Raw genomic sequence first — 13071 nt, forward strand, 5'->3', positions numbered from 1 at the left:
TGAGACACCCCCCCCCCCCCCCCCCCCCCCCCCCCGACGTCCATAAAAGTAACAAATATTTTCCAATGACAATAATAGGTAGCCTAGCATGACCCGTCTCTGGTGACAATGCTTTTAATTTGAAATGCAGCCCTTCACTCCACAAAACTGCATCTATATTGGCTAATTAAGAATAGATTATGCTGAACTGGAATATCCAAGGCCAGCTCTGCAACATTTAATTAGCAGATACAGATAAAGGGTCTCGAAGGTCCGTGCATGTGCGTGCGTGCATGTGTGCGTGATCTGATGAGATCAATAGTGTTTTGGCAGGCCCAGTTGGCAGCTGCTCAGAGCAGGAAACAGGTGCAGACACGGCGGCTTGATGTACAGCCACTGAAATGAGATGAAACCACTTGACCCCCAGAAGAACCAATTAATTACAGGGAATCTCCTGCAACACCGAGGCCAGTGAGGAATGTGGGGGGGGTCCGGCATCAAAACAGGGCCGCTGGTGTCTGCATGGACCTGGGGGGGTCCTGTGAGTATTGTGGGCCCACAGCAGGGATGCTAATCATGCTAATGCTGCTACTAATTATTCACACCAGGAAGTGAGTGAAGCTCGCCGATAACAAACATACCACCACCACAACAAACCACAACAGCAAGCAACAACAACAGCAACAACAACAGCAGCAAACAACAACAGCAGCAAACAACAGCAGCAAACAACAACAGCAAACAACAGCAGCAAACAACAACAGCAAACAACAACAGCAGCAAACAACAGCAGCAAACAACAACAGCAAACAACAGCAGCAGCAAACAACAGCAGCAAACAACAGCAGCAAACAACAGCAGCAAACAACAACAGCAAACAACAACAGCAAACAACAACACCTCGGACGCCACATTGGCAGAATAGCTCGATGCTGTGTAGTTGTTGCTGTTGAGCATCAGACTGAGGAAGATGTGTCGCACACACCGATGGACACACACCGATGGACACACACTGATGGAGACACACCGATGGACACACACTGATGGACACACACTGATGGACACACACCGATGGAGACACATCGATGGACACACACACCGATGGACACACACCGATGGACACACACACCGATGGACACACAACCGATGGATACACACCGATGGACACACACGATGGACACACACCGATGGACACACACACACCGATGGATACACACCGATGGACACACACTGATGGACACACACGATGGATACACACTGATGGACACACACACCGATGGACACACACCGATGGATACACACCGATGGACACACACCGATGGATACACACTGATGGACACACAACCGATGGACACACACCGATGGATACACACTGATGGATACACAACGATGGATACACACTGATGGACACACACCGATGGACACACACCGATGGATACACACACCGATGGAGACACATCGATGGACACACACTGATGGACACACACACCGATGGATACACACTGATGGAGACACATTGATGGACACACACACCGATGGACACACACTGATGGAGACACACTGATGGACACACACACCGATGGACTCGTCCACGTCCCCAGAAATACTGGTGCACTCTGGTTACATTTATTTATAGACGCGTCTCATTGAAGGACCGTTTTCTTTTTTGGATATTTCGCTTTAGCTTTAAACTCAACCAACATCGACCTGAATTTTCCTGCAGCTTGATTTTAATTAAAGATTTAAAGGAGCAGATTGACATTGAGAGGGAAATTGGCTCAAAGGTTAAATAAAATGATGTTACTTAAGGAGGATAATTGTCTCGCCTTTAAAATTCAATCAGTCTCCTCGGTGTGTGTGTGCGTGTGCGTGTGTGTGTGTGTGTGTGTGTGTGTGTGTGGTGTGTGTGTGTGTGTGCGTGCGTGCGTGCGTGTGTGTGTGTGTGTGCGTGTGTGTGTGTGTGTGTGTGTTGTGTGTGTGTGTGTTGGGGGTATCTCTGACGTTGATCTGTATCAGGTGGCTTCCTCTTCCAAAGCGGCAGGCTAAAATTTCGAACATTGCCCTAATTGAGAGCCCCTCCCTCAGCCGGCATGGCCCTGGTGTCCCCCTCCTCGGTGCCCAGGGGGGGCCGGTGTGACCGTCTGGGGGTGTGGGGGGAGCTGACCCCAAAAACCCTGCCTGAGGCGCTGGCTGCCACCAGCCTGAACCCTCCCTCACCCCAACTAGCTCCCTCCCCTCTGCTGCTTCCTGCCTCTGATGCTCCTCTCTGTCCAACTGGCTCTCAGCTACAGACTTCTTTTGTCTGTCCTCATTAGAATACTGATCCTGCACACACACACACACACACACACACACACACACACACACACACACACACACACACACACACACCACACACACACACACACACCACACACACACACACACACACAGTGAAAGGTGGACTTTAAACACAATATTTGCTGCTATCGCTCACATGTTTACAGTATTTTCATATATACACAGACATCAAATTCACACATCAACATAAATCTGATGATGAGATCACACATAAATCTGATTTTATCTACAGGACGACGAACACACACTTCCTGTGTATATTCAGAAATGATGAGTTGTTTTAACAGTTTCATTGATGCCTTCGTCCGAAATCTGTGTGTTTCTGATTCATTGATTGTTTCATTTGATTTGAAAGCGTAACTGAATTCGAACTGAACTGAATTGACGGCCCAGGTGGGCGGGGCTTATTCAACCATTTTGACATTTGACAAACTGAAACAAAGTCACGAGGAGTTCAGGGAACTTTAGTTTTAACGGATGAATGAAAACGTCGACATCTGCGAAGCCACGTGTTGGGTACCTGCACGATGACGCAACGGCGGCAGGAGTCGGCGCCGTGGCGGAATCACAGGTAGCAGTCGCTCCCCCCCGATCCTCTCGCCTCCACCAGCCGGCAGCTGTCCGTCAGGGTGATTGACAGCCCGGCGGAGGACTCTGACAGGCAGATGAGAGCGAGGAGCCGGTCTCTGCCTCAGAGGCAACAGCGGCAGTCCTGTGTTCTCCTGCCCACCTCCCACCACCTCCTCCTGTTCCACTGCCCGCCTCCCACCGCCGCCTGTGGCTCCTCAGCCCTCCTCTTCCTCGTGGCCAATAACAAGATGGACATCATCTCGCGGAGGAGGCGCGCCGTTGCTGGTTTCCCTCTCCGCCTGGTCATTGAAACATGAAGGTGAGACAGGAAATGAAGCGAACGCGTCGCCGACACGAACGGCAGCGTTTCACATCATCATCGCGGAGGCCGAACCCTCCTGTCACAACCCTCGCAGGTCCAACCTCCAGCTCTACGTTCACCTTCTCGAGCCCACCGCGCTCTCCGAGACCACCTTCAGCACGTCTTTTTGGGCCGGTACACTGCTGCTCCACCTGGCTCCCCGGGCCCACCTTGTTCTCCTGCTCCACACGTGCCTCCATCTCCAGGCTCCCTGTGGCCAGTTGACTTTCAAGCTGCCTCTGCAGGCCGGGCTTCACTCCACAGGCCCTCACTGGTCTCCGGGCTCCTCATGCCCACAGCTAGAGTCTCTTTGATGCTGCCCTCTTGGCACACAGCACAGGTGTGTGTGTGTGTGTGTGTGTGTGTGTGTGTGTGTGTGTGTGTGCACAAGAGAATCAAACTGCAATACACAGGAATCGGTCTTTTCTTGTTCTCACACAGAGAGAAAAGAGGCAGACATGAAAAAGACTGCGTGATGAGCGGCTGACAGCAGCTCCACTGCCTCAGTTAGGCCTAGCCAGAGTGGGCGGGGCTTGTTCAGAAGATTGACAGGTGCCACCACCAATGAGAGGAGGGCCTCTCAGCCCCGCAGTCTCCTGAACACAGGAGCACATTTCACCCAAATACAACAAAATAAAATAAAGATTTTGTTATATGGGGTTGGAAGCGAATGTAGGAGTCATGTCCATAAAGGGCGATGACTAAAAACATTCTTAAACGCCTGGAATATCAGCATGAAACACAAAGTGTTTATAAATCTTGTCCTATCAAACTGGTGAGAGTCACAGAGGATGAGGTTCCACATCTTAAAAATTAAAATGAGTTAAATATATAGACGGCAAAGCACAAAAGGCATCAAGAAAACATCAATTAAAATGATTAACGCCAACAGTATTAATAGAACAGCTGGAGCTATGAAGCACTTCTGAAGGGAACACTTTAGGGAACATCTGCTGAAGTGGAACCAAATTAATGATGTCTAACCTGCCCGAGAAGCTCAGAACTTTGCAGAGCTGCTCCTCCCTGCCGAGCTTCTGTACTTCAGTGAGAATCACCTGATGAGCTGACCCGTCCCGGCGGGAACGAGCCCCGGGTGACCCCAGGCCCCCGCTGATGTGTTCAGCCGTGCCAGCGAACGCCAAAGCCAGAACAATTCCGTGTCAGCGCTCCTCTGTGAGGCCCCTCAGTTCTTAAAAGGAACATTTTGCTCCAGTTATTCCTGTTCAGGGGGGCTCGCCGTTTTTAGAACTATAGGAATCCACATCCTCGCGCCTCTAGGGCCACGATGTAAATGACATTTTTGTCGAGCAGATGATGACAAACTTTTTATTTTCTGAAGTCTCACATGTCACCGCCCATCAACAGTGGCGTTGGAGCATTAAAGGCTCTGTAATGATCAAATGTGGCTTTGATTTGCAATGAGACAACAATGAGGCGCCGTCAGAGGAGGATTCGCACGCTTGAGCTGCGGTTGTTGCTGGATGTTGGGCCCATGGCTGCCAGGCTGCTGCTAGCGCTCCGCCAGGCAGATGAGAGCCGGGTTAATGTTGGGATTTGTTCCCTAAAGCTCACACACAGAGCAAATGCTGATCGGATCCGCCGTCAGCCTCACGACCCGCTAATCGCTAATCAGCATTTACACAGGCTGCCTAATTCCCACGTAGTCGCGTAGGCGTGCGCGCACGCGCGCACGTGCGTGGTGCAGCGACACGATTCGAGCCTTGTTGTCTGCAGAGCCGAACTTTCTCATTTTTCACCTTTTTCTCGTCTTCTTGACCTTTTGTTTCTTCTCGGCTCGCTCATGCTCGCGCTCATGTGCAGAACTTTAGCCTGTTGATTTATCAGAAGCTCCACTTGAATCACACAATAAAGCGTTTTAGCTTTTGATGTTCGGAACACCGCGTTGAAAAGGGTGAGTGAACATGCCGTTGGTGTGTGGGTTCTCATGTTCTCATGTACCCCCCCAAACAGGCTGCGGCTGCATCAGGTTCCCAGCAGAGGAGGAGCCGGATTACAGCTGCTCTCTGCTTCAACACCTCCTCACATCACACCCCCAGACAAGGATCACGTGAAGCTACTTCCTGTCCGTCCCGCTCGCTCCATCTCCAGATTGGACCGGTCACATGGAGGGGTAATGTGGGCATTGTTCCGGGCTGGGCCAGCCTCTTCACACCGACGCTGGATTCTGTTTGAAGTGCTTATCCGGCGCGGCCGACTCACCTGCAAGATCAATACGCCGGGTTCAAAGCTGCCGGCTTCACAGAGAACACACTCTTATTAATTTATAGAAACTTCTAGAAACTTTGTCTGAAGGGAAAAACCTCCAACTCAGTGTGGTGGAGAGACAGGGGGAATTATTAATATAGAGAGGAGGGAGAGAAGGAATGGGGGAGAGAGAGGGGGAGAGAGAGGGAGGAAGAGAGAAACTTAGGATCCAAGAATGTGGAGAGAATGGGGATAGGGACTTTAATTGAGCATCTACTTGCTTTCTCTCCGTCCTTTTCTTAGTTCTGTTTCTCGTTCTTTGATTCTCTCTTTTGCCCCTCTTTCTCTCACTTCCTTTTTCCTCTTTTTTCTTCTTTTTCTCCTCTCTCTGTACCTCGTTCCTTCTCCCTCTCTCTTTCTTTCTCTCTCCTTCGTGCTCTCCTTTCTCTCTCTTTTTTCTCTTTCTCTTTCTTCCTTTTCTCTTCTTCTCTCCTCCTCTTTCTTCGTCTCTCTTTCTCTCGTCTTTTTCTTTCTCTCTTTCTTTCTTTCCTCGCTCCTTTCTTTTCCTCTTTTTCTTTTTTTTTTTGTTCTCTCCCCCTTTTTTTCCTTCTTTTCTCTTTTTTCTCTTGTTTTTTGTATCTTTTTTCTTCCTTTCTTGCCCTCCTTCTCTTTTTCTCTTCCTGCTTTTTCTTCACTCTCTCATCCTTCTTTCTCTTCCTAACTTTGTCCGACCAACTTCCTTCTTTTTATTTAAATTGCCTCACTTTTTTGAAGTGCATTGATCATACAAGGTTTGGTGTGCACGTGTGTGTGTGTGTGTGTGTGTTTGCATGTGCGTCACAAGATGAATACAGAAGACTCAGATCGAGGTGGTTGTGTTTTGTTGTGTTTGCGTGCGTGCGTGCGTGTGCGTGTGTGTGCGTTTAAGCCATTAATGGAGTGTATTTGAATTTTCCTTTGTTGTCAGATTTGATGATTTGGGGGAAACGTGTGGGTTTGAAAGCGCTGCAGGCCCGGAGCATCAGGGAGCGACGCTGGCGATTCATATTTAATGATATGAGTTTATCAACAGGAACCGTCTCAGGATGTTGGCTCAGATTTGATTCCATGTTCCCCCCTGTTTTCACCTGGGGGACACTTGTTTCTGGAATCCATTAGCATACTCTCGCTCACATCCCAGCGCCCATAACGACCATCCGCCTCCCGACTCACGCTCCGCTCACCTGGTGCAGGAAGGCAGGAAAAAAGAAGCCTTTCCTCATTTCAGAGGGGTCGTTCACAGCGTTCCGAGCATCTAGTCGACACATTCCCCCTTAAAAGACTCCACGTTCCCCCCTTAAAAGACTCCACGTTCCCCCTTAAAAGACTCCGTTCCACGTTCCCGTTCCCCCTTAAAAGACTCCATTTTCCCTTTAAAAGACTCCACATTCCCCCCTTAAAGACTCCACGTTCCCCTTAAAGACTCCACGTTCCCCTTAAAAGACTCCACGTTCCCCCTTAAAAGACTCCACGTTCCCCCTTAAAAGACTCCACGTTTCCCTTAAAGACTCCATGTTCCCCCTTTAAAAGACTCCACATTCCCCCCTTAAAAGACTCCACATTCCCCCTTAAAAGACTCCACCTTCCCTTAATCCAACGTTTCCCTTTAAAGACTCCACATTCCCCCTTAAAAGACTCCACATTCCCCCTTAAAGACTCCACGTTTCCCTTTAAAGACTCCACATTCCCCCCTTAAAAGACTTCCACTTCCCCCCCTAAAAGACTCCACGTTCCCCTTAAAAGACTCCTCCACGTTCCCCCTTAAAAGACTCCACGTTCCCCTTAAAAGACTCCACGTTCCCCTTAAAAGACTCCACATTCCCCCTTAAAAGACTCCACGTTTCCCTTTAAAAGACTCCACGTTCCCCTTAAAGACTCCACGTTCCCCTAAAAGACTCCACGTTTCCCCTTAAAAACTCCTTAAGGCAGTTAAGGGTTTTTCTTAAGTCTTTTCGCATTATTTTCATATTTAGCAGGAACTGAACGGGAGAACATTAACGTGTGTTCGATCTTCTCCCTGAGAACGTGCACACGTCTTTAACGTTCACCCTGCTGAATAAAGCCCCCCCACTGAGGGGGTCAGAGAGGGGCCGTGTCCACCTCCACACCTGTTCTTCTATCTTTGTGAAGACGTTCATAAACATCCATTACTAACCCTCAAACCGTCCTTTGAAGTTGTGGAGACCAGAAAAATGTCCTCACTTTGCTACCAGAATGTATATTATGGTCCTCTGCATACATGCACACCCCACACACAACACACACACACACACATACACACACACACACTCCTCTATACACATGGGCAGAGGTGCGCAGAAACTCACACAGGAGACGAACAGGACGCACCTATGGACACATGGAAGAATATTCAGGGTTTGAACACACACACACACACACACACACACACACACACTCTCTCTCTCTCTCTCCGGCTGTCTTTCGTGTCTCTCAGTAGTGTTGAGTGTTTCATCTGACAGCTTATTCCCAGTGTGTCACCACTCTGTATTCACCCTGGATCCCCTCAGCACACACACACTGAACACACACACTGAACACACACTGAACACAAACTGAACACACACTGTGAACACACACTGTGAACACACACTCCCGGGGAAGAAAGTTGGCAAAGGTGACCTCCGTCCACACACACGCCATCGTCAGCTTCCCAGTTTGACAGAAACACTGCGATTTGCGCAAAGTTCCCAGTTTGTCGGCGCACGCCTACGTGCACAGGTGCGCCTGCGCCGTAGGCGTGCACAGGTGCGCCTGCAACACCGTTGCTTTGAAATCAGAAACTTGGTCCACACGATTCAGGTGTGTAGTTGGTATTTATGAAGCCTTTTCAGATCAGAGTTCTCCTGGGGTCACCTGTGGGGGCAATCACACCTTCACCCCTCTCCCCCCTCCTTCTCCTCCTCTCCCCTCCTCCCCTCTCTCCTCCCCCCCCTCCTCTCTCCCTCTCCTCTCTCCCCCTCCTCTCCCTCCTCTCTCTCTCCTTCCTCCCTCCTCCCCTCTCTCTTTCCTGTCCTCTCCTCTCCCTCTCCTCCCCCGCCTCTCCCTCCTTTTCCTCTTCCCTCGTCTCTCTCCCTTCCTCTTTCTCCCTCCTCCCCCCCTCCCTCTCTCTCTCTCTCCCCCTCTCCCCCCTCTCTCTCCCTCCTCTCTTCTCCCCTCTTCTCTCTCTCGTCTCCCCCCCTCTCTCTCCCCCCCTTCTCTCTCCCCCACCTCTCCCCCCCCCTTCCTGAGGTTTGTGCCCTACAGCAGTGTGGAGGAATCCCAGCATCAGCATAACCCCTGAGAGTGGGTGGCAGCCAAAACTGTGTGTGTGTTAATGTATGTAGACCACCAATGTAAAATAGAGGGTGGGGGAGGGGGTAGAGAGCGAGGGAGAGGAATTGAGGCAGAGAGGTAGGATGAATAGATGGAGGTAAGAGAGATAGACGGAGAGTGTCGGAGATAGTTTGTTTCTTCTAAACATTAGCCTAGCGGCACTACAATCATAACCACAGGAAAGTGCTGAGTGTGTGTGTAGCTTTATTTTGAGGCTTGTCGTCAGTCAGTGATGGATGGATGCTGCTCTCTCCCTCCCTCTAACTCCCCCTCTCTCCCTCTCTCCCTCCCTCCCTCTCTCCCTCTCCTTCCCCCTCCCTCCTAACCTCCCCTCCTCCTCTCTCCCTCCCTCCCCTCCCTCCCTCCTCACCTCTCCCTCCCCCTCTCTCCCCTCCCTCCCTCCTCTCTCTCTCCCCTCCCCCTCTCTTCCTCCCCCTCCCCCCTCTCTCCCTCTCTCCCCTCCCTCCCTCTCCTCCTCTCCCTCTTCTCCCTCCCTCTCCCCTCTCCCCTCCCTCCCCCGTCTCTCTCCCTCCCTCCTCTCCTCCCCCTCCCTCCTCACCTCTCTCCCTCCCCCTCTCTCCCTCCCCCTCCTCCTCCCCCTCCCTCCCCCCCCTCTCTCCCTCCCTCCCTCTCCCTCCCCTCCTCCCTCCCTCCTCACCTCTCCCTCCTCACCTCTCCCTCCCTCTCTCTCCCTCACCTCTCATTCCCTCCTCTTCCTCACCTCTCCCTCCCTCTCTCCCTCCCTCCTTCTCCCTCCCTCTCCCTCTCTCCCTCCCTCCCTCCCTCTCCCTCTCTCCCCTCCCTCCCTCTCGTCTCCTCCCTCCCTCCCGCCCTCATCTTCCTCCCCCTCCCCCCTCTCTCCCCTCCCTCCCTCTCTCCCTCCTTCTCCCTCCCTCCACCTCGTTCCCTCTCATTCCCTCCCTACCCCTCTCTCTCGTCTCCCGTCTTCCCTCCGCTCCTCGTTCTTCCCTCCGCCCTCCCTCCTCCCCTCCTCCCTCCCCCTCTCTCCCTATCCCTCGCTCCCGTCGCCTCCCTCGTGAATCCCGCGTCTCCCCCTCTCTACCCTCCCTCCCTCTCTCCCTTCCCTCCTCCCCTCTCCCTCCTCCCCTCAATCCCTCCCATCTCTACCCTCCCTCCTTCCTCACCTCTCTCCTCCTTTCTCTCCCTTCCTCCTTCTCCCTCCCTCTCCCTCTCTCCCTCCCTCCCTCCCCCCCTCCCTCCCCCTCCCCTCTTCCTGGTTGCTGCAGGGTTGATTGGAGGTTTTGTCACGCCTGCTTTGACAGGCCGGGCAGAGCTCAGGTCCCAACGGTTTGGCAATTATCCTCTAACTAACCCAGCAGCCGACTGCTGCACACACACACACACACACACACACACACACACACCACCCCACACACGGCCTGCATGTCAATACCGGCCGTCAGAGGAGGGGAGACGGGCTGTCTGTGTTTTCCAGCGCCTCCTCTCTCGCCCTCTGCACATCTGTCTCTCTCTCTCTCATTAGCCAGCTGCGCTTTAGCAGGAAGGAAGGTGAAACTCTGGAGACTCTTAATATTCTCCTCTAATATACAGTCCATCTGAAGCCATCCACACACACACACACATACACACACCACACACACACACACACACACACGCACACACACACACACACACACACACACTCTGGGTAATCCTGGGAGATCAGAAGGGCTCCTCCATCTCTTGCTAAGCAGCTCTGGCCTCATCTACAGTCTCGCTCACAGTCTTTCCAGCTTAGCGGATGTACAGCAGCAGCTTGTCAAGCACAGGAAGTGGCTCAGGAAGCGGAATTAACTGGAATGTGCGCTTTGGATTCCGGACGGACGCCGCGGCGTCGACCTCACGTCAGCGCTGCAATGCAAATTGGACCTTTATTTTAAGTTGTAACAAATCGATGACATACTGACACGGCTAAATCCACCGGGCAGCTCCAGGAGCGCCGAAGAGAGCGGCCCAATCAGAGCGCCGGGCGCCACAAACAGTCCCAAAAGTGGAAAATTTGCCAACTTGTGTGATTCTTGCGTTTGACATCGTCATAAATTCTGCATCCGTTTGTGTGGAGATCATCAGTTTGGGAGGAAATGGATCGGATATCAAAGTTCCGAACCATAAACTGTGGGGATTCCATCAATCCGAGGAATTAAAAGGGAATTCTAGACTCATTATTAAAGACACATTCTTGTTAGGTATAAATACTTTCTGAGCATTTTAGTTTAAACTAACGGGCAACCAAAGGTCCGGTATTACGAGCCTGGAACGGCGGTGTGAGTGGTGACGATGTGGTTCTGAAGCACCGGACAGAGCGAAGCGCTGCAGAGTTCAGCTTCAGCCGCCTCCACCGGCTCCTCCGGGAGGAGCGCCGGATTATCCCGCAGAGCTGGGAAGACGGCGTGACTGACAGGTGCGGCGCCGGTGACGGCGGGCCGGATTTACAGTCAGACATTGTTATTAGCCGGCTGAGCAACAGGCGATAACAGGCGATATTGGACCTCTTTGATCGACTTGCATGGATCCTGAATGAGCACCTGCACGTCCGACCGTTTGGGTCCAGAACCAAATGCGGCGCCATCACAGTGTGAGGAGCATTTCCTGTCCAACAGGCCTCGACGGGCACAAACGCAAGAACCTGGAACCGTTTGGTTTTTAAGCTAGTTAGCATGTTTGAAGATGCTACAGTAACAGCTGCTAGCGCGCCGCAAACAGGCCAAAGAGAGAGAAATATAAACAGATATCAAAGGCAAGAGGAAATGAATGTATATTTTAAGGATCAGATGGTTTTAAAACACTTTTTTCCAAAGAAATCTTTACTGAAACGCCAACAACAATTAGAGCCGTCAAACAGGACGGCGACTGTAACGGCTCGGGAAAGTGCTAAAGAATTCCAACGGGTAGCTGCAGATGAGAGGACGTTTCCCTCCTTTCAAGTTCTTTAATCAAGTTGTTGATGTTCTTTTCCTCCTCCTGTTTTACAGCGCGGCATCGCCGGCGCCTCTCGCTCAGCGCCGTGGGCGTCATAATCGTCAAATCCATCGACATGTTCGCCTCACATCAGATAAACGCAGCGTTCTTTGAAGGAGATGGACGCCGCGGCTTCATCAAACAGACAAAGCAGTGATCTTCCCTTCCGGCAGAAAGCAACTACATACACCTTACAGCAACCAACGGCTGTGTGTGTGTGTGTGTGGTGTGTGTGTGTGTGTGTGTGTGTGTGTGTGTGTGTGTGCGCGCAAGCAGAACAAGTAGATGGGTGTTATTTCATAGGTGTGTGTGTGTGTGGTGTGTGTGTGTGTAGGCGGACCTTGCCTCAAGCTAAAGTCATTGAACAGTTAAGGAGTTCCTGCTACACTCCAGGCTAAAGCTAAAATGCAACTGTCTGACCACGCGTGAAATTACCACCCTATTCTAAGCGCGCGCACGGCCGCACCTGGAAGTTTCCACCAGCACGAACTCCGCGGCAGCGTTGGCGATGTCTAATCGAACCCGTGAAACCTCGCCGACTGTGGTTGCTAGCAGGGATCTGGTCTGATGAGCTCAATGGCTCCTGTTCATTTTCCTGTTCAAACCAGCCCGTCATCAAGAAACATAAAAGAGATACTCACTTTGATGTTCTCTGTTAGTATTGTCCTACTGTTCCTACTGTTCCGTGTCACACTGCCCCCTACGTGTCTGGAGGTGCTTTTACATTCTGGCTGTGCACCATCAGACAAAAAAGGTTCCAGCTTGTAGCGCTTTAAAAATGCTACGCTCATAACAAAGCTTGAACTCAACACAAGCACAGTCAAGAAGGGGTGTGTGTGGTGTGTGTGTGTGTGTGTGGGGGGGGGGGGGGTCATGTGATAGCAGCCTCACCAGGTATTAAAAACAACCCAAACCTGTTTAAGAGCAGGAGACCATCATCCTAATTAAGAGGTCCTGGTTGATACGAACGCTAACACACCTCCATCATCCGGCTCCTGCCGTATTAAACTTTTACTGCAGCCTCCACTTAAAGTAAATCTTTAATTAATTAATTAATTAATTTTAAGCTGTGATCTGCTCCTCCTCCCAATCACGTTAGTGATGATCTGAGGATCGTTCATCTCCTGCAGTCGTCAGGAAGTAACTCTAACTGGAGCTAAAACTCTCGCCCTCGCCCTTCATTGAATGAATTAAAAGCCATTTATGGACCCCCCCCCCCCCCCCCAAAGGTCTCCCTGAAGTTCACCTCACTGAGCTGGAATGTT

The 13071-nt window shown here is 51.3% G+C and overlaps 1 long non-coding RNA gene across 1 annotated transcript in view; it reads right to left on the reverse strand.

Annotated features, from left to right (window-relative positions):
- Positions 1-4562: 4562 nt before the first annotated feature.
- The window catches only part of LOC130515790 (uncharacterized), an 11533-nt gene continuing 3024 nt past the window's right edge, over positions 4563-13071 (reverse strand). Inside the window, exon 3 of the long non-coding RNA XR_008947262.1 lies at positions 4563-5470. This is a non-coding gene — a long non-coding RNA (uncharacterized LOC130515790). The remainder of the gene's footprint in view (positions 5471-13071) is intronic.

This window comes from Takifugu flavidus, chromosome 19 (genome assembly GCF_003711565.1).
Source record: "Takifugu flavidus isolate HTHZ2018 chromosome 19, ASM371156v2, whole genome shotgun sequence".
NCBI classification, from domain to species: domain Eukaryota; kingdom Metazoa; phylum Chordata; class Actinopteri; order Tetraodontiformes; family Tetraodontidae; genus Takifugu; species Takifugu flavidus.